This window comes from Protopterus annectens, chromosome 14.part0 (assembly GCF_019279795.1).
Source record: "Protopterus annectens isolate FY-2018-M chromosome 14.part0, PAN1.0, whole genome shotgun sequence".
In the NCBI taxonomy this organism is placed as follows: domain Eukaryota; kingdom Metazoa; phylum Chordata; order Ceratodontiformes; family Protopteridae; genus Protopterus; species Protopterus annectens.
In genome coordinates this window covers 374,506,727-374,532,018 of record NC_056748.1, presented here as the reverse complement: position 1 = coordinate 374,532,018, position 25,292 = coordinate 374,506,727, and positions in this window count along the sequence as shown.

The window sequence follows — 25,292 nt, the reverse complement described above, 5'->3', positions numbered from 1 at the left end:
AGCGTAGTGCTGAAGGAGCTGTTGAGGGAGGGTAAGAGTGAGCAGCCTACAGTGTTATGACATTTTGGGAGTGGTAGGTAGTCTGGCCTCTTACACTATTAACACCTTCTGGAGATAAAGGAACAATGCAAATGGCCTATTGTTCAGGGGCATACAACTGGTAAGCCATGCCTGAAAGGTAGCTTTCATTAACCACATATCTGGGCATGCACTGTCTTAGGGAAGGTATCACATAGCCCTTGCATCTGAAATTGTATGTGTCAGGCATTATAGAATACAATGCCTCATTTGGTATGTACCTTACTAGACACCTACAACAACTGGGAAGGGCACAAAAATACCTCACTAAGAGGATCTTGGGCCTTAGACACATGCCGTATATGGGCAGACTCAAAAAACTCCAGCTATACTCTGTCTCTTATCGTCTGCTTAGAGGCGATCTCTGCTTGACCTACAAAGCCATGTCGACCCAGAGCTGCTAGATATGCTACACCTAAAGAAATCCCAATCCCTCCATGCCACTTGCTCCAGGGACCTAAACCTCTTTACCACAATAAACAGAACATGCTGGAGGAACAGGTTCCTAACCCAGACACTTCCCATACTCTGGAACAAACTTCCCATTCAGGTCAAGCAGAGCACTTTACTGGCCCTCTTGAAAAATAAATCTTGATGAGTGGATGGGCAATAGGAAGTTCACCTCAGGGATCACTTCAGTGGCCTTGATTGACAGGGGCACTGGGAACTAACTTTGGGTGGCATGATGCCAGGGAATCTTCTTGGGCTAGGCTTATATAAGCTCCAGGACCATTAGCCTAGTACACACCTATGAACCTATGAACCAAAGGGATAGGGTTAGGAAAAAACAGGAAATACTGTCATAGCTGCTTTGATGACAGCCAGCAATATCTCTCTCTCTCTCTCTCTGACTTTCTGTCACCCTGTGATGTGAACAAACTTGGTCAAAGATAGCTAGATCATTAACAGGCACAATAGTCTCCAAAAACAAGTATCAATAATTCATCAATATGCTAAAATCCTTCTAGGAGGAGAAATTCACCCTAATCCTGGCTCCACCTGTCACAATGGACATCAGGACAGTTCTCTTTCACACACTACTCTAACCCTACAGGGGTTAACCCCCCCCCCAACACCAGTAATCTAACTTTTGCTGCCATAAATGTTAGAAGCAGAAGAAATAAAATTGCTGAACTACATGCTTGGATTACTCAACATAAGCCTGATATTCTCGCTGTAACTGAAACTTGACTTAAACCCAACATAAACAACTCCAAAATTAAACCTCCTGGCTATAAAATCATCCATAATGACTATATAGAGGAAGGGTGATAGTACTGCTTTAATATTTCCCAGCAACTATCATATTTCCCCTTAAAGCAAACCAATACCAAAATTCAGTTCACCAGAGCTTCGTGTTACTTTCCTGAAATTAAGCAATTATAAACGCATATGTATTACTATTATTTATATCTTTCCTGGCGACAATAAAGCTATGCTGGAAAATATCCATAACAGTTCCACAAGAAATAATACTACTAGGTGATGTGATTGTAAATTGTTTGGACATAAACTTTAACTCCCCTAAATCTACTGTGAAGTTATTTGGTTTCACACAACTAATTAATAGATCCATACATTATAGCAAGACATCAAATTCCCTATTATACTGGATCCTAGTATCAGACCCTAGCAAATACATGCAATGTCTGACTGACTCAATAATCATCTCTCAATCTATACAACTAGACATCTAACACATGCAACCTTTCCAAGTTTAACTCAGAAATTATCATTATTAACCTATCTATTAACTGGAACTTCCTAAAAATCCTCCCCTAGATGATGCTTCAAATTAATTCAGTACAGCTTTACTGAATATCCTAAATAGCCTTGGACCTCTTGTAGACGGAAGAGACTGAAAACAAATAATGCAGTTTGGCTGTCCAAAAAGAGTAGAATGCTAATGTATGATCAAGAGATAGCATGGAAAGAATGACAAAAATATAAAACACCACAATATCTTAAACTTCAGAATGCTTTCAAATCATGCTAAAAAGCAAATAAGTGAAGTCAAAATGCTATACTATAATAACTTTCAGAATAATAGTAAACACAACCCTAAAAATTCTGGACAGCCATTAAAGAAATCTTGCATCCCGTCCATAAATTCAACTTTCACCCATCTCCCAATACCTCCTCACTTGAGACTGCAATACAGTTCAGCCCTTATAGAATCACTGAGATCAACGACTGGTGTTAGAACCATGGCCTTAAGCTCAATGCCAAAAAATGTGTCATCATCCCCTTTGGGAAAAACCCATTTCCCATGAATTACCACATCGACGGTAGTCCACTGAACACAGAAAGCATTACAAGAGATCTGGAAACACAGGTTGACAGCAACCTCTCTTTTGACCACCACATTGCCACTGTGGTCAGAAAGTCCTTTTATGTGGCACATCCCATTACTAAGGGTTTTGCATTCAGGAAGAAAGAAGTCATTGTCTCCCTAGACACCTGCAAAAACTGGAGAGGCCGCAAAAGTACCTCACAAAGAGGATCCTAGGCCTTAAACACTTGCCCTATATGGACAGACTAAAAAAACCTCCAACTATTCTCTGTCTCATATCACCTACTTAGAGGCGATCTCTGCTTGACTTACAAAGCCATGTCTGACCCAGCTCTATTAGAAATGCTACATCTAAAGAAATCCCAATCCCTCCACACCACATGCTCCAGAGACCTCAACCTCATTACCACAATCAACAGAATGTGTGGGAGAGAAAGTTTCATAACCCAGACTGCACATGTTATGACATAGACTTCCCATACATGTCAAACAGAGCACCTCACTGGCCCTCTTCAAGAGCAATTTGATGAGTGGATGGGAAATAGAAAAGTCACCCCGGGGATCACTCTAGTGGCTCTACTTGACAGAGGCACTGGGAACTAAGGTCGGGTGGCATGATGCCTGGGTAATCCTATGGGCTAGGCTTGTAAAGGCTCCAGGGCCATTAGCCTAGTACACACCTATGAACATGTAGGTTCATATGTGTATATAAAAGGCTAATAACTATCAGGGCCTTTATAAGCCTAGCCATGAAACCCAACCCAATTGTGTCCCTATGTTAGGAAGTTTTGAAAGGCTAGGTTGGGGGGGTATGTTAGTTTGGGCATAGTTACTGTCTGCCTTTATCTATCAAAGCCATAGGAGCCAGACTCAGTGTGAATTTCCAATTTACCATCCATTGTCAATGTTATGTTTAAATAGGGTTAAGGTTGGACTCTTCTTCACATTTATGGAGATCCTGTTCAAGAGCATGGGGTTCCTCTGAGACACGTATCTGTCTCATCAACATTTCCTGTTTATATCCTTTCATAGACAGTATAACATCTCTAACCAAGGATTCCCCGGCATCTAATCCTAACTCTGCCCAGCAACCACATATCACCACATCCAGTTTCACCTTCAAACCTGTGACCACATCCCAAATAAAGTTACTCTTAAAGTCAAACCATCCTCTACTTCAGTTGATGACCTTCCAAACAAGTACCTTAAAATAGCAGCCGATAACACTGCCTACACTCTCTCATTCCTTATAAACAGGTCAGTCTAGGAATCCCATGTTCCTTCTCTCTGGAAAAAGTCACATGTTATCTCTCTGCACAAAGGAGGAAATTCAAAAGACATTACTAAATTTAGACCTATAACAATCCCCTCCTCTCCAGAATATTTGAAAAATGTATTCACAAATATTAGCTAAACACAATTGCTAAACTATCTCCTGCAGAAAGACCTGCTATTACCCAGACAACATGGCTTCTGTGCTTCTCATAGTACTAACACTGCCCTTCTAACCTATATAGATACTATTAATACAGCTAGAAATAATGACAAACTAATTTCCTCCTTATTTCTATACTAGTCTAAAGCCTTTGACACAGTTTGTCACAGCAAACTTCTACTTTAAATGCCTCATTAGGTCTCTGTCAGCCCACACTTCTATGGTTTAAAGGCTACCTATCCAATAGGTATCAGTAAGTAAATGGTACTCCACTTTCTCTCTCTATACCTCCCAGCACCCACCAGTGTACCTCAAGGCTCTCTCCTTGATCCCTCCTCTTTAACATTCTCACCAACACCCTCCACACAATAGGCCTCTCTAATAAAGTATGAAGACGACTCCACACTTATTTGCACATCTGAAAATATGGCATCCCTCCAAAAAAATTACTCAAGAAGCTTGAACAACTGAAATATGGCTTTATAACTTGCAACTCATGCTCAACACTAAAAAAATAAGCTGCTATTTTTTTCCTTAAATCCCTCTCCCACGTATTATCTCCTGAAAATACAACCATTGAAGTCACTTCTCATAGCAAATTATTAGGAATGATAGTGGATGATAATGATAATCTTAAATTTGAGCTGCATATACAAAATTGCATAAGGAAAAGTCATCAAAAACTAGGGATACTTTACAGAGCCAAAAACATTCTTGCCAACGCATCTAAAGCTACACTTGCCACTACTTATCTCCTCCTCACATTTCTTTATGGTGTTGCCATCCTTACTAACCTTCAGACATCTCAAAAATCAAAATTTGAACAATACTATAACAAAGTTGCTAAATTTGCAGGAAGTACCCTCTTCAGACCCCACCACTGTATAGCACTACAAAACCTAAATTGGTTAGAACTACACCATCAACTAACATATACATAGACTCTGGATAATTTTATAGGTGGTAAGAAGCTATCTGCATGTTCAGCATCAAATAACGTTCTACACAGCTATGTTCCTAGTCAGTCATTATTATCCAGTGACCAAAAACTCCTTTCTATCCACAAACCTGTCAAATCTGCTAGGTATTGTCTGTACAAGTGCCATGTTGCTAAGGCCTGGAACTCCTTATCTCTGTTTATTAAGTCAGTACTTTCCCTCTCATCCTTCAAAACCATTCTGGAAGACTTGCAAGCTAAAAGATGGCTCTGTTCTTGCTCAACACCGAGATCACCTATATCCCTAAATGTGAGCAAATGCCTAGTCAAACCTTACATCTTCTTACTCTCCCTTCTTCACCTACGTCTGTCATTTTTTCTTCCATGGCTTTATCTGTAAATATACCGTAAGTCTGCTTTTCTGTCACTTCATATTGCAATTCCTGTTTGTATTATACTAACTTAGCTTTAATTTCTCTATAAACTGGCTACAATTTCTCTATTAAATCATTGTCATATAACTTGTTTCTATTCTAAACAAATGTTTTCATATTATGTTTAATTTGGTATAATTATTTAAACTGTGTTTGTTTTTTTGTATTAGTTTAAAGAGTGTAAAATTATTGCTCTCAATATATTTTGCAATACTTTGGAGCTTTTTTCCCCATGCCTCCACTATAAACGTGCTCCTTCCCAGTCAGACTTTCCTGATAATCAAATGTCAATAAATAAAGAGTTGGGGGAGCGGAAGCATAAATATAAAGTATTGCAAAGTCATTCAAAGTGGCAGATGAGGGCTCTAAAGAAAGTTGTCTTGACTGAGGCACTCATTCAGGTAGAGTAAATATGTATTCCAGTTAGACTAAGACCAGAAAGGACTCTTTCTCAGGCACTTTGTAAATATTTTAGCCACAATAGAAAGGCAGAATATAAGAAAAAGAATGGATAACACGAGTTTACCTCCTGATATCTAAGCAACTTTCTATGTGCTTTGCTGTTGTGCATATATGGGTATAATACACTGCAGGCCCAAAGTTACAAAATAAATATGCTGAAATAAAAAGGTAGTAATGTCTAAATTCTGAACATACTATTTTTTCTTTCTTTTTTGAATTAATTTGGGCTTGTGAAATGTTACTATAGGTTTTCGGTGGCTTTCTTTTTTCAGAAATTGAAACAGTCTTGAATACAACTTTTCCTTGATCAGATACAGGCATCCTGGTTTTCCAACAACTGTTGAAAGAGAGCTTAGTATAAGTCTACTTGATCTCTTGAAGAAAAAGGTATAGGTCCTGGAACTAGAATAGCCCAGCATAAAGCTCTATGGTGTAACCTGCTTGCACAATCCCTTTGACCTATGTCCTATAGCAACTTCAAACAGCTGTACTGTAAAATATGTGGATCTTCTTTTTAGGGGTAAGGGGGTGCAGCAAGGTGAAAGTGGTGACAGTATGGCTTGCCATTGGTTGTTCTCTTGCTGGTATGGTCTTTGCCATTGGTTCTGTGCTTTCCAGACTTGCAGCTTCTTTTAATATTGTATTGTTATGATGGCATTGATGTCTATTCTGCTTCCTGTGGAAGGGCCAGAACCTGGATAGTTTTCTACAATACTGAAGTTTAAAAAAAATCTGTGTCACATTCTCCATTGTTTTATACTTAGTTTCTGAAAGGCTAAACCAAAAAAATTGTTTTCTTGGAAAAGTTTGTGACCTGAGCCAAGTCTGCATCCTAATCATTGTCCTCGAAGCAGCAGTTCTAAAATTAGTGTTCAGTATACCATAATTGGGTCTACTTCCAAGTATTGAAAACCCACTTACTCAAAACACAGATCATCCAGACAACAACAGAGAAACGGCACTTCATTGACTCCACACATCATTGACAGGTTACCCAGGGAAAGAAGGCAGTTAGCCAAAAATAAAAACAAACCACAGCAAAAAACTACAAACCCACACAAGTGAGGGGCTTCACCCCCACCCCCCAATTAAATATACCAACTCAGATATCACACCAAAGTGGACAAAGGACCAAACTCACGGTTGTTGGCAAACTGCCTTCTTTTCCTCTGTAAGCTGTCAAAGATGTGAGGAGTTGATAAAGTGCCGTTTCGCTGTTGTCATCTCGATGATTTGTGTTTTAAGTAAGTGTGTATTTCATACTCTGAAGTAGACCCCCACAATCACATTTAGTAATGTGTATTCCCATTTTTAAGCCCTTACAAGTTTTGCAATATTTTCCATTAAGGAAAAGCTTGATTTATAATTTTAGCGTCTGCCGGTGGGGTTTTATTAAGAATGTTACACTGCTTCTTTAGCCTGTTAAATGATGAGGTTTCATTGATGCAGGTGGTTGTGAACTAGGCTCTAAGGACAATTTACTTTATATATTATTTAATGGTAGAATGTAAGGAGAACTAGTAAGTGGTTTGCATGCATTGTTTATTTCCTCCATATATCTCTTTATTTAGGGAGAAAGTACTTTTCTGGCCCAGTTATATGATATTTCATCAAATTTATGGTCTCCCTAAAACATGCATCTTTGTAAGACTGTGAGGAGGGAACTAGCCAGACAGAAATTCTAAACCTTTGAGTCGTTATTAAATCCCAGATGAAAACAAGTCTGTTAGAATGTACTATTCACTCCTCGTCATCTTCTTCTGAGTCTGATGGGGGGATTTCCTTTTCCTATTTTTCTGAAGCACTTCTTGAAATAGAAGGTTTAGGAGGAGCTGTAAAAGATTTTGTAGCCATTTGCATCATGTTTGTGGTTCCCAGTGTCATATTATATTTGAGGAAATTTAAGTGGTATCTCAGGAATCTATGGAAACTGAACTTGGATTATGTTATCTCACTAACTACATCTGTGGTGAAGTAACTTTAGTGATACCTGCAGGTCTCAGTCAACCAAGGGTTTCCCTTCATACCTCCGATCTCAGATCAGTGTGAAAAAAGAGTAAGAGTGACCTGGGCTGTTTGGGGGCTGATGTCCGATACACATGTGCCAGAACTCTGCATATCCAGAGAGCAGATATTCACACTCAGTACATTATTATTTGATTAAGCAAAGGTACCTGCCCTTCTGACAGCTGCCTTCTAAATATTTCCACTACATCAGCTGAAAGAACTGTAGAAACTGGGGATTCAAGAACCACTGTCCAAGCAGTATCTTTGTCTGCTCCAGGCATCTGGGGCCAGATGTCTAGGTTTAGAAACTTCTCAGAAATCAGGAAATGTCCAGTATCAGGTGCCATTTTAAATCCATAATGTATAATGGGGCAACTTGCTGTAAATCCTCCATTTGCAGAACTTCCTGTTGAGGTAGTGAGGTGATAGAGAGGGAAGGAAAGGACAGGCATCACCAAAAACTGTACATAGAACAAACCTCTACAGTAATAGTTGCTAAGGGAGTCGTTTTACCCTGCATTGGGGATCTGCCTCTCTAAGTCTTAGACAGCTGACACTTTATGCTCCACTAAGTCAATTGTCTTATTTTCTTTAAAAACAAGACTCTTCCTGTTTTTTTTTCTTTTGTTAAATCCTTATTTTCCAAAAGCAAGAGGAAAGTTTGAAAGTATGAAAAATGCAAGAGGCACTTATGTACTGTGTTCTAAAAAGACTTGTGACATTCTAACTTTTCTTGCTAAAGATGTCTTATTAAAAGCTGTTCATACTTAAAATATATCTAACTCATTTTGAAGGACTCCTGATGGCTTGAAAGTTCAAGTAATTGCAAAACATGTATTGGTCCAATAAAAGGTATTACTTTTGTGCCTGGGTTGCAGTGCCTTTGTGTTTTCTGTTAGCAGACCAGCATGACATACCTTAATTTTTTTCTTACTTTATTTCCTTTTTATAAATATTGTGATTCTGTTCCACACAGAAAAAGTCATGTAAATGATAACATTTAGGTGGAATTTGATGCCCACAAGAGCATTTGTTGGTATTCTTTTTCTGGGACATTATTAGAAGCAACAAAAAAGTAAATAATTATAATAGTTTTTTTTCTCAAAAAGAGAAAACAATAGACTAATAAATGTTTTTGCTTAATTTTAAAAGTCAACGCATAAGGAATGATTGAGGAACTCATGAAGCAAAGTAAGTCAACCTTAGGACTGAAACAAAGGAATTGTGACTTACCAGTGAGGTTTCCAGCGAAATCACATTTTCAAGCCCCTTTTTGTAAAGTCTGTAGAGGTTGTTACATGATTTCTATTTAAATCTATGATTGCTATTTTAAGCTTCTGGTGCCTACTTATCTATACTGCCATTGCTGGATTACTGGGATTTACCACACAGATTTCTAAGGTACCCATTCTTTTTAACCTCACAGTAAGACGTTGTCCTGTTCGATTCTCAGCTAGAGCGTCTTCTGTGTGGAGACATGCATGAATGGCCGTACCTTCGTTGAAGGTTGTGCGTCAGGGCTGGCAATTCGGCACTAAAAATCTTCTGCCAATCATTAGCGGACCGGAGTTCCGCTGTGGCGAACCCTAACCGGAAAAAGCCAAAAGACTCAACAACAACTGTAAGATCTGTAGCTGTTTCTTGCATATCTTTATTTCATTTTATTTATTTATTCATGGGGAAACAGGGCACTCGCATTTCCTTGTAACTGTACTTCTACTTGCTTTATACAGTGATCACTGCTGTTTTGAGTATTTTTAAAGCATATATTTAATTTTGTGGCAAAAATAGCAATTTCTGTTTTTGTTGGCTTTTCTAGTCTGTATGCCTGCAAGGGCAGATTAGCCAGGGACTCAGTTGTTTGGTAGTTGTTTGTAGTTTAATCTGCAATTGAGAGCTTTTTTGCTGTGCTTTTACATTAACAGATTCCAGGGTCAGACATCTTGTGGCAGAAAGTGTTTACCTGGGCTCAGCTGGGAAGCAATGCGGAAAACTAAGAGTGTGGTTATTTGTTATAGAACATGAGTCAGTTTTCAACATTTTTTTCTCTGAGTATAGCATTCCACCTGGCCAAGGCTGTTAGTAGTGCCCTGTATAGTAGCAAACACCTAGACAGTAAAATTTACCTATAAAATTAGCATTAGATCTGAAACCTGTTAAACAGTGTGACATTTGTGCAGAAATAACCTTACAGTTGTAAGCTCGTACATTGAATAGCACTACCATATCCTAACATTATGTAACATCTTGCTCTTAACCTCAGAAATTACCCTAGGAGCCCCCTGTTAAAACACAGGCCTTAATCCTAAATGGCTAAACCTATTGCAGGACCAGAAAATATGCATATGCAATTTCCAAATGACTCTGTGGCCAGCTTGGTAGATTTTCACATCCTAAGGCAATATAGCAATTGTCCCATCTTCTCATACAACCAGTAAATCATGAAAGAAAATAACACGGTAAGCAAGAGATACAAATACTCAACTTCCTTGGAGGCAGAAATCTCATATACAAATGAGGTTGTTAGGGATACCCACACAGCATTCCTCAAACGTACTGATCATGAGACACACAGACTGTCTTGTGCTGAGGTGCGTAAAAGAAACCTTGCCAAATGTTAAAGACCTCCAAAGCCACCTAATGGCAGCACTGCTCCTCAGCAATCATTAAAGAACATACCAAAAGCAACACCAAACATCTCACATAAGCATACACCTAATAGTCCCCCAGGTTCAAAGCCCATAAGGCAAGCATGCATTTAACCTAATACTCCTGTCATTGGGGACTCCATTATGTGACATACAGATGCTTCAAGTTGGACAAGGAGTAGATAATGGTTAGTTACCTATCTAGAGCCAGGAGCCACAATATCATGCACACACTCAAGTGACTGCACCCCAGGTATCAATATGATTCAATCACAGTCCATGTGGATGTAAATGACGTGAGACATGCCTCACTAGACTATATGAAAAGAGACATACTGGATCTCTCAGAATATGTGTCACAGTCAGGTATGAGCCTTCCACTGAGCAGCATTCTACCTTCATCAAAGATGATGCCACAGTATGAATATAAAATGATTGATTTTAATAATTGTCGTAGTTTTGGGTGTCACTCCAGTGGTATCCAGTATCTAACAGCATGGGAGAACATGGTCAAAAGATCATGTTCCATTGTCTAGGATGGGTTGCACCTGTCCCCCTTAGTCTTTTAGATTTTGCTAAAACTTTATTCACCCACTTAGTCTTTTTTAGACTATGCCAAAAAGGCAAAATTACCAACATAGTGAAAAAGTCTGCAAGCAAGCTTAAGGTGTTACTACTCAAAGCTTCTTCTTCTTTCAGCTGCTCCCATTAGGGGTCGCCACAGCAGATCAACTGTTTCCATTTCTTCCTGTCCTCTGCATCTTGCTCTGTCACACCAGCCACCTGCATGTCCTCTCTCACCACATCCATAAACCTTATCTTAGGCCTTCCTCTTTTCTTGTTACCTGGCAGCTTCATCCTTAGCATCTTTTTCCCAATATACTCTGCATTCCTCCTCAGCACATGTCCAAACCAACATAATCTTGCCTCTCTGGCTTTGTCTCCAAACCTTCCAACCTGGGATGACCCTCTAATATACTTATTCCTAATCCTGTCCATCCTCGTCACACCCAGTGTAAATCTTAACAACTTCAGCTCTGCCACTTCAAACTCTGACTCCTGCCTTTTTGTCAGTACCACTGTCTCCAACCCATATAACATAGCTGGTCTCACTACCCTCTTGTAGACCTTCCCTTTCACTCTTACTGGTACTCGTCTGTCACAAATCACTCCTGCCACTCTTCTCCACCCACTCCATCCTGCCTGTACTCTCTTCTTCACCTCTCTTCCACACTCACCATTACTCTGAACTGTTGATCCCAAGTGCTTAAACTCATCCACCTTTGCCACCTCTACTCCCTGCATCCTCACCATTCCTCTATCCTCCCTCTCATTCACACACACATATATATTCTGTCTTAGTCCTGCTGACCTTCATTCCTCTTCTCTCTAGAGCATATCTCCCCCTCTCCAGGGTCTCCTCCACCTGTTCCCTACTCTCACTACAGATCACAATGTCATCTGCAAACATCATAGTCCACAGGGACTCCTGTCTGATCTCGTCTGTCAACCTGTCCATCACCATTGCAAATAAGAAAGGGCTCAGAGCTGATCCTTGATGTAATCCCACCTCCACCTTAAACGCATTCGTCACTCCCACCGCAGACCTCACCATTGTCACACTACCCTCGTACATATCCTGTACCACTCTTACATACTTCTCTGACACTCCCGACTTCCTCATACAATAACACAACTCCTCTCTAGGCACCCTGTCATATGCTTTCTCTAAATTCACAAAGACACAATGCAACTCCTTCTGACCTTCTCTGTACTTCTCCATCAACACTCTCAGAGCAAACATTGCATCTGTAGTGGTTTTTCCTGGCATGAAACCATACTGCCGATCACTAATCATCACCTCCCTTCTTAACCTAGCTTCCACTACTCTTTCCTATAACTTTATGCTGTGACCGATCAGTTTAATCCCCCTGTAGTTACTACGGCTCTGCACATCACCCTTATTCTTAAACATCGGTACCAAAACACTTTTTCTCCATTCCTCAGGCATCCTCTCACTTTCTTGTTACTACTCAAAGCTCAGAGGCTAAAAAGAAAAAAAAGAAAAAAAAAATGCAAAATAAAAAACTCCATACAATTCAAGCGCTCCTCTCTCAGTAGAATGCAGTCATCTGTGCCTTGACTGAGACTTGCTTTAAAGCCATAGAAGGTACATCAGAATTGCAAGGCTATAATGTTTTCCACACATTTAGACCAACAACAGCACAGACTAGGGGCAAAGGTGGAGGTGTTTTGATCCATGTTAGCAACAGACATACTTCTATGTTGGTTAGCCATGATGCTACCATTGAGCTCATCCACATGAAAGTCACCATAGGTAAGATCCCTCACGATATCATGGCTAGATACAGGTCACCATCTCTGTCCCTAGAGCCTCACAACTCTTACCTAAACCAACTAGAGTGCTCACAGTTCAACCAAACACCCAATTCATGGGTAACGCTAATTATTTCTCTATAGACTAGAAAATGTACACTGCCTCAGAATGCTTCCTGGACTTTATTAATACAAGCACCCTGGTACAGGTAGTGTGCAGTCCAAAACAGAGGATCAAGTATGCTGGACTGGGTATTCGTCAACATGGGAGAGTGTTGCATTCCCCCCCAACAGATGGGATCACAAATCTGCCTCATTTGAAGTAAAAATCAACCCAGAAAATCCAGTTAAAGCAATAACAGGTAAGAACTATTCAAAGGAAAACTATATCTGATTAAATGATAGTTTGCCAAAATTCAAGGCTCCCCCTACCCTGAGACCACAGCTACTTATGCAGAATTATTCACAGAGTCACTATAAGAACATGTGAATGGCTGCATAGAGGCTTCTGTACCATACCTCTCAAATGTCCAGATTTTTTACTCATATTTTTGTCTGTTTCTCATAAAATTGTGGTTTTCGGGAAAATGACTGGCAAATCACTGAGAACTGAAGTCAGAAAATAATGGCAAACATTTGACTTCCAGATTTTATATCCTTCAGAAAATTCATGCTAATGCAAAACCTGTTATTTTATCAACTTTCTAAGCTTGTAAGAGCAATATTTAAAATGTGTCCATATTTTTGGACCTTTGTCCCCCCATTATTTGTGGCTTTGTTCAGATTTCTTGCTGTAAGGGGTTGAAAGGTATGTGCTGTCCTTACTAGAAATAAACCCAAAACAAACACTAAAAACAAACTCACAGGTGGAATCTTCACCTAAACAGGGTATATAATAAAAGAAGAAAACTCGTGGCCAAAATCAGGAAAATCAACTCCATTAAAGCTAAGTGCTCACTTACACAACTAAACAAGAAACTAAGAGGTCTAATTAAGTCCAACAAGGCCAACTGTGATGTCAGGATAGTCTCACAGGTTAACGACAATCAGAAGGTCTTCTACAGCTACATCTGGACCCTCAGTGATAACACAAAACAGTGTGCTGAACTGGTGGTGAACAGGACCACCTACACCAGTCAGGGTCACATAGCAAATCTACTGGCTGATGAATTCAGCTCAGACTTTACCCCCACTCCTGGCCCAGCTCCATCAGGTGAAATTCCCTCCAGCTATCAGCAGAGACCAGGTATTGGCAGTACTCTCTAAAGTCAAGAGAACTGCTTCCATGGGTCCCGACAACATTCCTGGTTGCCTCATGAACAGTCTAAAACTTGACCTACCAGGACCACTTGAGGCACTGTTCAACTACAACCTTGAAATGGGCTACATTCCAGGTGAACGGAGGATGACAACAGTCATTCTCCTCCACAAGGACAGACCATCAAGTGACCAGGGAACTACAGACTCATCAGTCTAACAAGCCTAATTTGCAAAGCCATAGATCAAATTATCATGGAAATGATAAATAAGGACATTGACAACCTACAGATACTGGAGCCATCCCAATTTGGCTTTGTTCAGAGAAGGTCTTGCCTGCTTAACCTTGAAGACTTTATTGAGAGGGTCACCAAGGCAATGGATGAGGATAACACAGTGCATACAGTGTATATTCACCTGGCTGAGGCATTTGATACAGTACCCCACTCAGGCCTTGTTGACAGGCTCTCTCAGCTAGGTTTAAATCCTTACATAACTCATTGGATTGCTGGCTAGAGACAGGACCCGAGAAATCAGGATCTGTGAGACCACCTCCACCAAGAGACCAGTCACCAATGGAGTACTGTATGGCCCCAAGCTGGGCCTGCTCCTGTTTGTCATCTATTTCTTGGAAGTCAAGGCTGACGTTAAAGGCCTCTGGCTCACTGCATTTGCAGATGATTGCAAATTGGGAGCTATTATAGGTTTTCCACAAGACACAAACATCTTGCAAGTGGGTTTAACACAGATAATTGACTGGTGACAAAATTCATGGCCTAAAACTTAATGCCAAAAAATGTATTATAATGCCCTTTGGGACACTGTCAATGCAAGATAATTTCTCCATCAATAAAACTTCCCTAAGAGTCAACCCTGTAGTAAGGGATCTGAAAACATATGTAGACAGCAATCTGGCCATGTAGTTAAGATTCTGATGAAATCCAAGTCAATGGATGAAAGTGCTTAATCAAGTTATTTTTTTATTTTACAAGTGAAGTCCACTGGCCTGGTGCAATTATTTTGTTTTCTGTAGTTAAGATATTAAGCAAATCATTCTATGTCACCCAACTTATAGGTAACGGTATGGCATCCAGGTCCAAGGAAGTTATAGCACCAGTGTACTCAGCCCTTATCAGACCTAACATTGAATACAATGCCCTCCTTTGGCATGTATCTAACCAGACACTTGCAACAGTTGGAATACCCACAAAGGTTTCTCACTAGGATAATTCCAGGGTATAAATACCCTGTCCTACACTGATTGCTTAAAGGGTCTGTGTCTGTATTCAGTCTACTACAGGCTGCTGAGAGTGGTCTTTGCCTGGATTACAGGACTTCTTCAAATCCAGCCCTGATGGATCTGTTGCATATACACAAACAGATAGCACCAGAAACACTAGATCCAGGGATCTAAACTTTGTGACATAAACAGAACATGCTGGACAGAGAGATATGTGTCCCAAAGGATTTCCACACTATGGAATAGGCTGTCCATCCATGTAAAACAGAATTCATTCCTGACACTATTCAAACAAAACCTTGACAACTGGATGAGAAATCATTAATTTACCCCTGGTCTGACCCCCATGTCCCTTATGGACAAAGGCTGTCAATAAGAAAAGTATTATCCTAACACCCTCCTAGAAATCCTTGGCTACCTGCCTACTAACATGGTCCTCTATATCATACTTGGAACCCAAATGGTTTGGAGTATGTGGTTAGGCTTGTAAGGGCCCTAGTGGTTGTTAGCCTGGTAACAACCTATGAACATATAACATTCACATCTACAGTTTTTATTGTTTGAACAAGATGAGCATTACATGTAAAGATTTACACAGAAAGTTCCTCTACAAAATATTGTATTTACTCTCTTCATTGCTAAGGTTCACAGGCTTTACAACCCATACATTGTTGTGTATTTGCATTTTTTTGCATTTGTTTTCTATATTTCAGTTCCCTTTATTTACATTAATATAGGAGAATTTTACAGCATTCACGGTGCCATACTGTATATTGATTTATTGTTTCATTTTCTTTATTATAGGAAAATAAAGCCATACAAGACAGTTTGTGTCCATTGCAGTGGATATTCCTGAGGTGCATATGCTTCCCTCTCTGCTTATCTGCAGAGTCTGCACTGACCATTTAGTAGAAGGCATTTTCCTTGTTTTGCTTGCTTCATCTGATATAAAAATGCCACTCATTTATGCTTTATCAATGCATTTTAGCCAATTCTGAGGACCGGGAATGTATAGCTTTTTTTTCTTCCAAAAATGTTTTATTTTTCTTTCATATTATAGAATGTATTAATTTGACAAATAAAAGTTACAATGTTATTTGAAACAGTAAACAATAAATCAGTCATTTAAAAGATACAATAACCATCAGGGGAAGAAAATACTCAAATAAAACTATATACACTATATACAAGTGATACAAATCATTTGCATAATGTCGCCATTGGAGATCAAAAATAAACTTTCTAATTTACCTATATTAGTTGAAGTAGAGTAACTTAGCTTGAATTAAACTTTTAATATATGTTCTAGAAGATTCCAATATTGCTGGTAATAGGCATGCATATTCACATTCTTTGTTATAAGTTTATGTGAGGATATATGTTTAACAACCATACTTCTGAAGCCTGTCCAAGAAAGTTTATTGAAGTCTAAACAATTTTGAGTAATGAATAATTTAACTAAAGCAAAAAGAGTAATTAGGATATGTAGCTTTTGCTTAGCTAGTTTATGTATAGCAATATTTAAAATGGCAAATTCCCAAGACAGGGTTGAATTTTCATAGCCCATTTTTTCCAATCTTGCCTTTAGAGAACACCAGAGGTTGTGCACGTGCTTACAATTCTATAGAGTATATATAGTAGATCTGCTTTGGAAAATGAGCAGTGTGGGTAGTGAAGAGTGATTTTTGGGTTAGAAATGTTAAGTTTCGTGGTGTATGATATGCATTATTATTACTCGTTAGTTGTGTATAAATGAGATTATTGAATGGAGTTAATTTGAGAGCAAATTAGATAGCTTGGGACTTCTGTTCATCTGTCAGTTCTTTGTTCACTTTGGACCAGTACTTAGAATATAACAGAGATGACTGGTATTTTATTGTGGTAATTAACTTATAAACATTGGATACCATCTTTTTTTTTTTTTTTTACAAGATAGAGTTTTAAATAGTGTTATGCAGGTAGTAATGTCAGATTCATTAACATCTGAGGTTACTGTCAGAGTGAATAAGAGCTCTCTGACTTGTCTTCGTATTATGACATTGTCTTTATGTAAACTGAAGGCAAGTCTAACTTAGTCAAGGGATTTTTCTCTATATTTTAGAATATCCCATAGACTACAATTTTAATTAGTGGGAATTTTTCCAGGTTTATCATATTGTTATTTAATTTAATATTTGGGTTTAAGTTGGTAGGCTGTAGCAAGATAAAGCTATTTTTTAAGTTTAGAGTTTCAAGGAGATTTTGGAATACTCTGATTTGTATGTATTAAAAAAGGATGCAGTTTCAGCTTCCCGCAGTTTTCTAGTTTAAGGAAGGGAAGAGCTTTTGGATTAATATTACATTTTTTAATGTGCTCATACCAAATTTTTACCCAGGGAGGAGTCCATTCTTTTGTATTGGGGCTGAATTCAGAAATTTGTACTATTCTATTGGAACAGATTATGTCATAATACAACTGGAAATCTGGCAAGCCAAGGCCCCTCTTTTCTTTTGTATAGATATTCTGGTTGATTTGGGGTTCCAGAAGAATTTAAACAGTTCTGCATTAATTTTATGGACTTTTTTTGGGATAATCATATTTGACACATTAAATTGATATAGTAATTAAGGTAGAATGTTCATCTTAATTATTGCAGCTTTAGAGAAGTGCGATAGTTTCATTTGCCTCCATCTATAAGTGTCTTGTAGAATGTCATTTCCAGGTTTTATATATATTGCTATACTTCTTAGACTGATGGTCATGTGCAAAAGTTATTCCTAAATATTTAAAAACATATTTTATCCCAGTAGCGATTCCGGGAATTGATTCTTAATGATTTGTGGGGTTTATTGGAAAAATTAATGATTTAGATTTATTTATTTCATTGTTAGAAATTTTAGAAGATTTTTCAACTGAGGATAAGATTTTATTTAAGTCTGTATTTTGAAGTTCAAAATATATATTTAGGTCATCAGCAAAGCTGAAAGAGTTACCTTATTATTCATAATTTTAGGGATATGATGGTATGATGTTTGGGATATATATATATATATATATATATATATATATATATATATATATATATATATATATATATATATATATTTTGAATACAAAAACACCGCTCAAGTCCAAAGGTCGTGTTCCCAAACAAGAAACTCAAGTGGAGAGACAAACTGGAAAATGACCACCACGACTCAGTAATAAAAGCAATGTGAGGATTTATTGAGGTAAAATTAGCGCTTTCACGTATAAAATACGCTTCTTCAGATCTAACAAAATATCTACCCAAGACACCCTTCTTTATATATCATCAAGTTTCATCAATCAAATACATAATATACATATATATATATATATATATATATATATATATATATATATATATATATACATAAATAGAGGTTCAATATATATAATTGAAAAGGAAAAGGGAAAGGAGGCATCCCTGCCTGGTCCCATTTAAAGTTCTAATAGGATTTGAGGTTAATTTATTTATATGGAGAGATGTATAGGAATTACTGTAAAGTATCTTTATCATTTCTGTGAACTCCCTTAGTATGTTATAATGAGGTAATGTTGTAAACAGGAAGTTTAGATCAACTCGATCAAATGCTTTGCATGCATCTAATGCAAGGGCATATCTAGGATTTCTGTCATGTTTAAGGAGTTGAATCATTGAATCTAGTGTCAAAGTATTGTCATATGCCTGTTTATTATTTATAAAGCCTGATTGTTCAGATTATATAATCTGAGGTAAAACCATCTTAAGCCTCTCCACTAACAGTGAGAACATAATTTTTATGTCTACATTTATTAAAGAAATTGGCCTATAAGTGAATGGATTAGATTTATCAGAGTTATTTTTCAGACTAAAAGTTGTTTTTGACTTTAGATAGAGATCAGTAATACTATGTTGTCTTATATAACTGAAAATTTTTAGGAGAATGTTTGATAAGATTTGGGCAAATGTCTTGTAAAAGTCTGCTGTATACCCATCTGGGCCAGGGGCTTTGTTTGTTTTCAATTTATTTATGACATATAGAATTGCCTGTTGTGGGAAGGGGGCTTTAAGACATTTTTTTCTGCAATTCACTAATTTTTGTGAAATTTAGATAGTTGAAGACCTCTTCACAATCAGTATTTGAAATTTGGTTAGCAGATGAACCATAAATCTTCATATAAATCATTTCAAAAATATTCAGAACTTCTTGATCGGTATTAAATGACTTGACTTCATAGTGTATTGGTGATATCCTGGGGATTGCTTGTTTAATGTTAATAATTCTTGCTAACCCAGCCACTGGGGATGCACAAGCCAGTGCATTTCTCCATGCCCGTCCCAAGCCCGGATAAATGGGGAGGGTTGCATCAGGAAAGGCATCTGGCGTAAAACATCTGCCAAATGAGATATGTGGAAATCAATACAGATTTGCATACCAGATCAGTTAAGGCCCGGGTTAAGAACGACCACCACGAGTACTGTTAGCCGACAGGGTGCTGGCAGAAAATGGGCTACTGTTGGCCACAGGAGGAGAAGGAGAAGAAAAGGGGGAAGGCATGCCCGATGGCAGGAAGAGAGGAGAAAGGTTAGGAGTGTGGTAGAGAGAGTAGGAACTTTGAATGTTGGCAACATGACTGGTATAGGGAGAGAGCTAGCTGATATGATGGACAGAAGGAAGGTTGATATATTGTGTGTGCAAGAGACCAGGTGGAAGGGAAGTAAGGCCAGGTGTATTGGAGGTGGGTTCAAATTGTTCTATCATAGTGTGGATGGGAGGAGAAATGGGGTAGGGGTTATCCTGAAGGAACGGTATACCAAGAGTGTTTTGGAGGTGAAAAGAGTGTCGGATAGAGTGATGTTTATGAAGCTGGAAATTGATGGTGTAATGATGAATGTTGTTAGTGCATATGCTCCGCAAGTTGGGTGTGCGATGGATGAGAAAGAAAAATTTTGGAGTGAGTTGGATGAAGTGGTGATGACTATACCCAAGGGTGAGAGAGTGGTGATCGGAGCAGATTTCAGTGGGCATGTTGGTAAAGGGAACAGAGGGGATGAGGACGTGATGGGTATGTTTGATGTTAAGGAAAGGAATGCAGAAGGTCAGATGGTAGTGGATTTTGCAAAAAGGATGGACATGGCTGTGGTGAATACATATTTTAACAAGAGGAAGGAGCATAGGGTGACATACAAGAGTGGAGGGAGATGCACACAGGTGGATTATATCCTATGCAGGAGGGCCAGTTTGAAGGAATGGAGACTGTAAAGTGGTGACAGGGAAAGGGTAGTTAGGCAGCATAGAATGGTGGTCTGTAGAATGACATTGGTGATCAAGAAGAAGAGGAGGAGTGTGAGGGCAGCACCAAGGATCAAATGGTGGAAATTGAAAAAGTGTGATTGTGAAGTGGAGTTCAGGGAAGAGTTAAGACAGGCACTGGGTGGCAGTGAAGTGTTACAGAATAGCTGGGTAATTACAGCAGAGCTAGTAAGGGAGACTGCTAGAAAGGTGCTTGGTGTGACATCTGGACAGAGGAAGGAGGACAAGGAGACCTGGTGGTGGAATGAGAAAGTACAGGAGAGTATACGGAGAAAGAGGCTGGCAATGAAGAAGTGGGATTGTTAGAGAGATGAAGAAAGTAGACAGGAGTATAAGGAGATGAGGTGCATGGTAAAGCGAGAGGTGGCAAAGGCTAAGGATAAGGCATATAGAGAGTTGTATGAAAGGTTGGACACTAAGGAGGGAGAACAGGACCTGTACCGATTGGCTAGACAGAGGGACCGAGCTAGGAAAGATGTGCAGCAGGTAAGGGTGATAAAGGATAATGACGGAAACGTACTCACTAGCGAGGAGAATGTGCTGAACAGATGGAAAGAGTCCTTTGAGGGGTTGATGAATGAAAAGAATGAGAGCGAGAGAAGGTTGGATGATGTGCGGATAGTGAATCAGGAGGTGCAATGGATTAGCAAGGCGGAAGTAAGGATAACTATGAAGAGGATGAAGAATGGAAAGGCTGTTGGTCCAGATGACATACTTGTGAAAGTTTGGAGGTGTTTAGGAGAAATGGCAGTGGAATTTTTAACCAGATTGTTTAATGAAATCTTGGAAAGTGAGAGGATGCCTGAGGAGTGGAGAAAAAGTGTTTTGGTACCAATTTTTAAGAATAAGGGTGATGTGCCAAGCTGTAGTAACTACAGAGGGATAAAACTGATCAGTCACAGCATGAAATTATGGGAAAGAGTAGTGGAAGCTAGGTTAAGAAGGGAGGTGATGATTAGTGATCAGCAGAATGGTTTCATGCTGGGAAAGAGCACTACAGATGCGATAATTGCTCTGAGAGTGTTGATGAAGAAGTACAGAGAAGATCAGAAGGAGTTGCATTGCATCTTTGTGGACTTAGAGAAATCATATGACAGGGTGCCTAGAGAGGAGTTGTGGTATTGTATGAGGAAGTCGGGAGTGGCAGAGAAGTATGTAAGAGTGGTACAGGATATGTACAAGGGTAGTGAGACAGCGGCAAGATCTGCAGTGGGAGTGACAGATGCATTTAAGGTGGAGGTGGGATTACATCAAGGATCAGCTCTGAGCCCTTTCTTATTTGCATTGGTGATGGACAGGTTGACAGACAAGATCAGACAGGAGTCCCAATGGACTATGATGTTTGCAGATGACATTGTGAGTTTTAGTGAGAGTAGGGAACAGGTTGAGGAGATCCTGGAGAGGTGGAGATATGCTCTAGAGAGGAGAGGAATGAAGGTCAGCCGGACTAAGACTGAATATATGTGTGTGAATGAAAGGGAGGATAGAGGAATGCTGAGGATGCAGGGAGTAGAGTTGGTGAAGGTGGATGAGTTTAAATACTTGGGATCAACAGTTCAGAGTAATGGCGAGTGTGGAAGAGAGGTGAAGAAGAGAGTACAGATAGGGTGGAGTGGGTGGAGAAGAGTGTCAGGAGTGATTTGTGACAGACGAGTACCAGTAAGAGTGAAAGAGAAGGTTTACAAAAGGGTAGTGATACCAGCTATGTTATATGGGTTGGAGACAGTGGCATTAACAAAAAGGCAGGAGTCAGAGCTGGATGTGGCAGAGTTAAATATGTTAAGATTTGCACTGGGTGTGATGAGGGTAGACAGGATTAGGAATAAGTATATTAGAGAGTCAGCCCAGGTTGGACAGTTTGGAGACAAAGCCAGAGAGGTGAGATTGCATTGGTTTGGATATGTGCTGAGGAGGGATACTGGGTATATTGGGAAAAGGATGCTAAGGATGAAGCTGCCAGGTATGAGGAAAAGAGGAAGGCCTAAGATAAGGTTTATGGATGTGGTTAGAGAGGACATGCAGGTGGTTGGTGTGACAGAGCAAGATGCAGAGGACAGGAAGAAATGGAAACAGGTGATCCACTGTGGCAACCCCTAACCAGGAAAAACCGAAAGAAGAAGAAGAATTCTTGCTAAGGTTTTTGAGGGCATTTGTGCCCATTCTAAATATTTAGCCAAGAACTTCATTTCTTGAAATGTATATTGTTGTTGGTGCATTTGGTACAGTTCTTTCTGTAATGTATTTAGTTGGGATTCTAATTTAGAATCTTTAGTAGATTGTATGTTCTTTTCTGTCACATTAATTTTAGAAATTAATTTGTTTTCCTTGTCTTTAGATAGTTTTTTGTAGTATGTTGCTTTCTGGATTAAGACCTGTCTTATCCTAGCTTTACATGCTGCCCATTGGACAGCATAGGGGATATTAGCATTGACTAGACTATTCTTTAGTTCTTTTAAAATATTTGTTATTTCTTGAGCTACATCATCCTTTTGCAATAGATTATGGTTCGGGGACGAATTCCATCCTAAAATTTTAAATTATCTTTAATTAACCTCTCAAGTCTTATTATAATTCTGGAATGGTCTGAAAAACTATTGGTTCTATTAAGTATCTAATTTCTCCCTTTAAGAAGGTTTCTAAGATCAGAAAAAAATCAATTCTTGACCAAGATTTATAGCATTTTGAATAATATGTAAATTTGTCTTTTGGTGGGATATTACTGCCTAGAGAAAAAGGGTCTACAAGGTTGAAGTCAGACATTAAATCAGCTAAAGTGATTGAGGCTTGATTGCTATATGAGTTACCTCTGTTGGTTCTGTGCAATAATTGGTCAATTACTGCATTTCAATTGCCACGCAAGATGTAGTAATAATCAAGGAATCTATTCAATAGATTGTGGAGTTCAAGAATAAAGTCTTGCTGTTTTGCACATGGGCCATATATATTTAGAAACAAAATAGGTTTTTGGAAATGTGAGTTTCAGGATACAGAATGTGACCACCTACTGTTAATGTCCGATTCCTGGGTAATGATTGGATCTTGAAAAGATTTTTTAATTAGTATTGCCACTCCCTTGGAGTTAGAGTTACATCCTGATGCACTAATACATTTTATCCATTTTTTTCCTTGTCTTTGTCCCATTCATTTTTTCAACAGATGTGTTTCTTGAAGAAAAAGCACACTGGCTTCAGATTTAAATGCTAAGTGCATAAGTAACTTCTTTTCCCTCTTACTATGTAGAGCATGTACATTCTAAGAATCAGTTATCCACATTTTTTTCTCTACTATTTCCTCCTGATTATATTTTATTTTAGTAATTTTCTTCTCCATAATATAATAAACCAGGCATACCAAACTAGCAGAATTTATCTTTAAGACTGTAGCACTTGACCCTTTCAGAACTACACACTGCCTAACCACCTAACTATCCCTTCCAAAAGAGACCATTTGTGTATAGAGGTAACTAGGACAATTGTAACAAGTAATAAAATAACCTCTCATTCCCTCACTAATAAATTCTTCATAGTTTTGGAAAACTTGTTATACAAAAATGTAGGCATTCCTAGATTTGCTATCCTTTAGCAATACACCAATAACCATCAGCTCCTGATTGTAGGGTAGTGCCAAGAAGGTTGTATTATCATTGTAGTTACTGAAATTTTAACAATGAAATAGTAACAATGACATCACTTAGAAATGCTTTCTGTACCAGATTCTACAACAAGATAATTGCTGAATTTGCCTCAGTAGTACTACATTCATTAGGAAGGGTCTCTTTCATTCAAAATTTTAATGGCCATATATGGGTTCTTATAATAACATCAAACAAGATTATTTTGAAGATAGTGGTTAATGTCACCTATTTGTGATTAAACAAAATGCATTTATTAACCTATTCTAAACAAGAAGTTATAATTTCTGTTTGTGTAATATTTGTTCACAATAATAAGTAATTCATGTAAAGAATATTTGTGAATCAGAAACATACATGATTGCCAAGTTTGCACTAGCATAAACAACCAATTTACAGAGAATATATTTTAGTAACTTTATCAACTCTGTCTCACTTATTCTGCAATGGGAGAAGATCAGAGAAACTTTGCCTGGTATTCAAGAAAAATATATAGCAATCAGACGTGACATGCAGATCTGAGTAGCTAGACCATCTATGCATTTTTGAAAGGTAGCATAATCACTCAGCCATAGTCATTGCATCTCTCATTAACATCTTATAACTGCATAATAACAAAGTTACTAATTTAGTTACAAAACAGTTTACATCATAGAGAACTTGATTATTAATTCATTTAAATTTGATGACTTCATATCTCATTTGAGACTGTTAGTTGTGTGAGCTAAGTCCATACAGTTTTATATATTTTATTTTCATCTTAATGTAATATATATTTTTTTTATTTTTACCCAAATCTTTTTTTGTTTTCCATTTATATACTGAGCAGACTTGAAAAAAGAAAGAGTATTACTACCAATTTAAGTAAGCAGGTTCTCAAAAAAACTTTTCCTACACAAGTCTCAACTTCTGGAGTTTTATTTCCAAAAGTTTAAGTCGTACTGCTCTGTGTTAGTGGTTGCAGGAAGATTTCTATTTTTGACCTTATAACTGGAAAGCAAACGCTGATATTTCTGATTTTGTCTGAGATCCGTCTGACTGCATAATCATGTTAACGTATAACTTTAATAATTTCAAGTTTTCAAGATTAAAGTTTGCATCCAACCTCTGCCATAGGGTCATAGAGCATACATAACAAGCTAGAGACGCTTTAGAGGGTCACAAAACCACTCCTGGATGAAGATATAGACTACATCTTTAAGAGGCTAAGGAGGAAGGAGTCACTGGTAAATTAA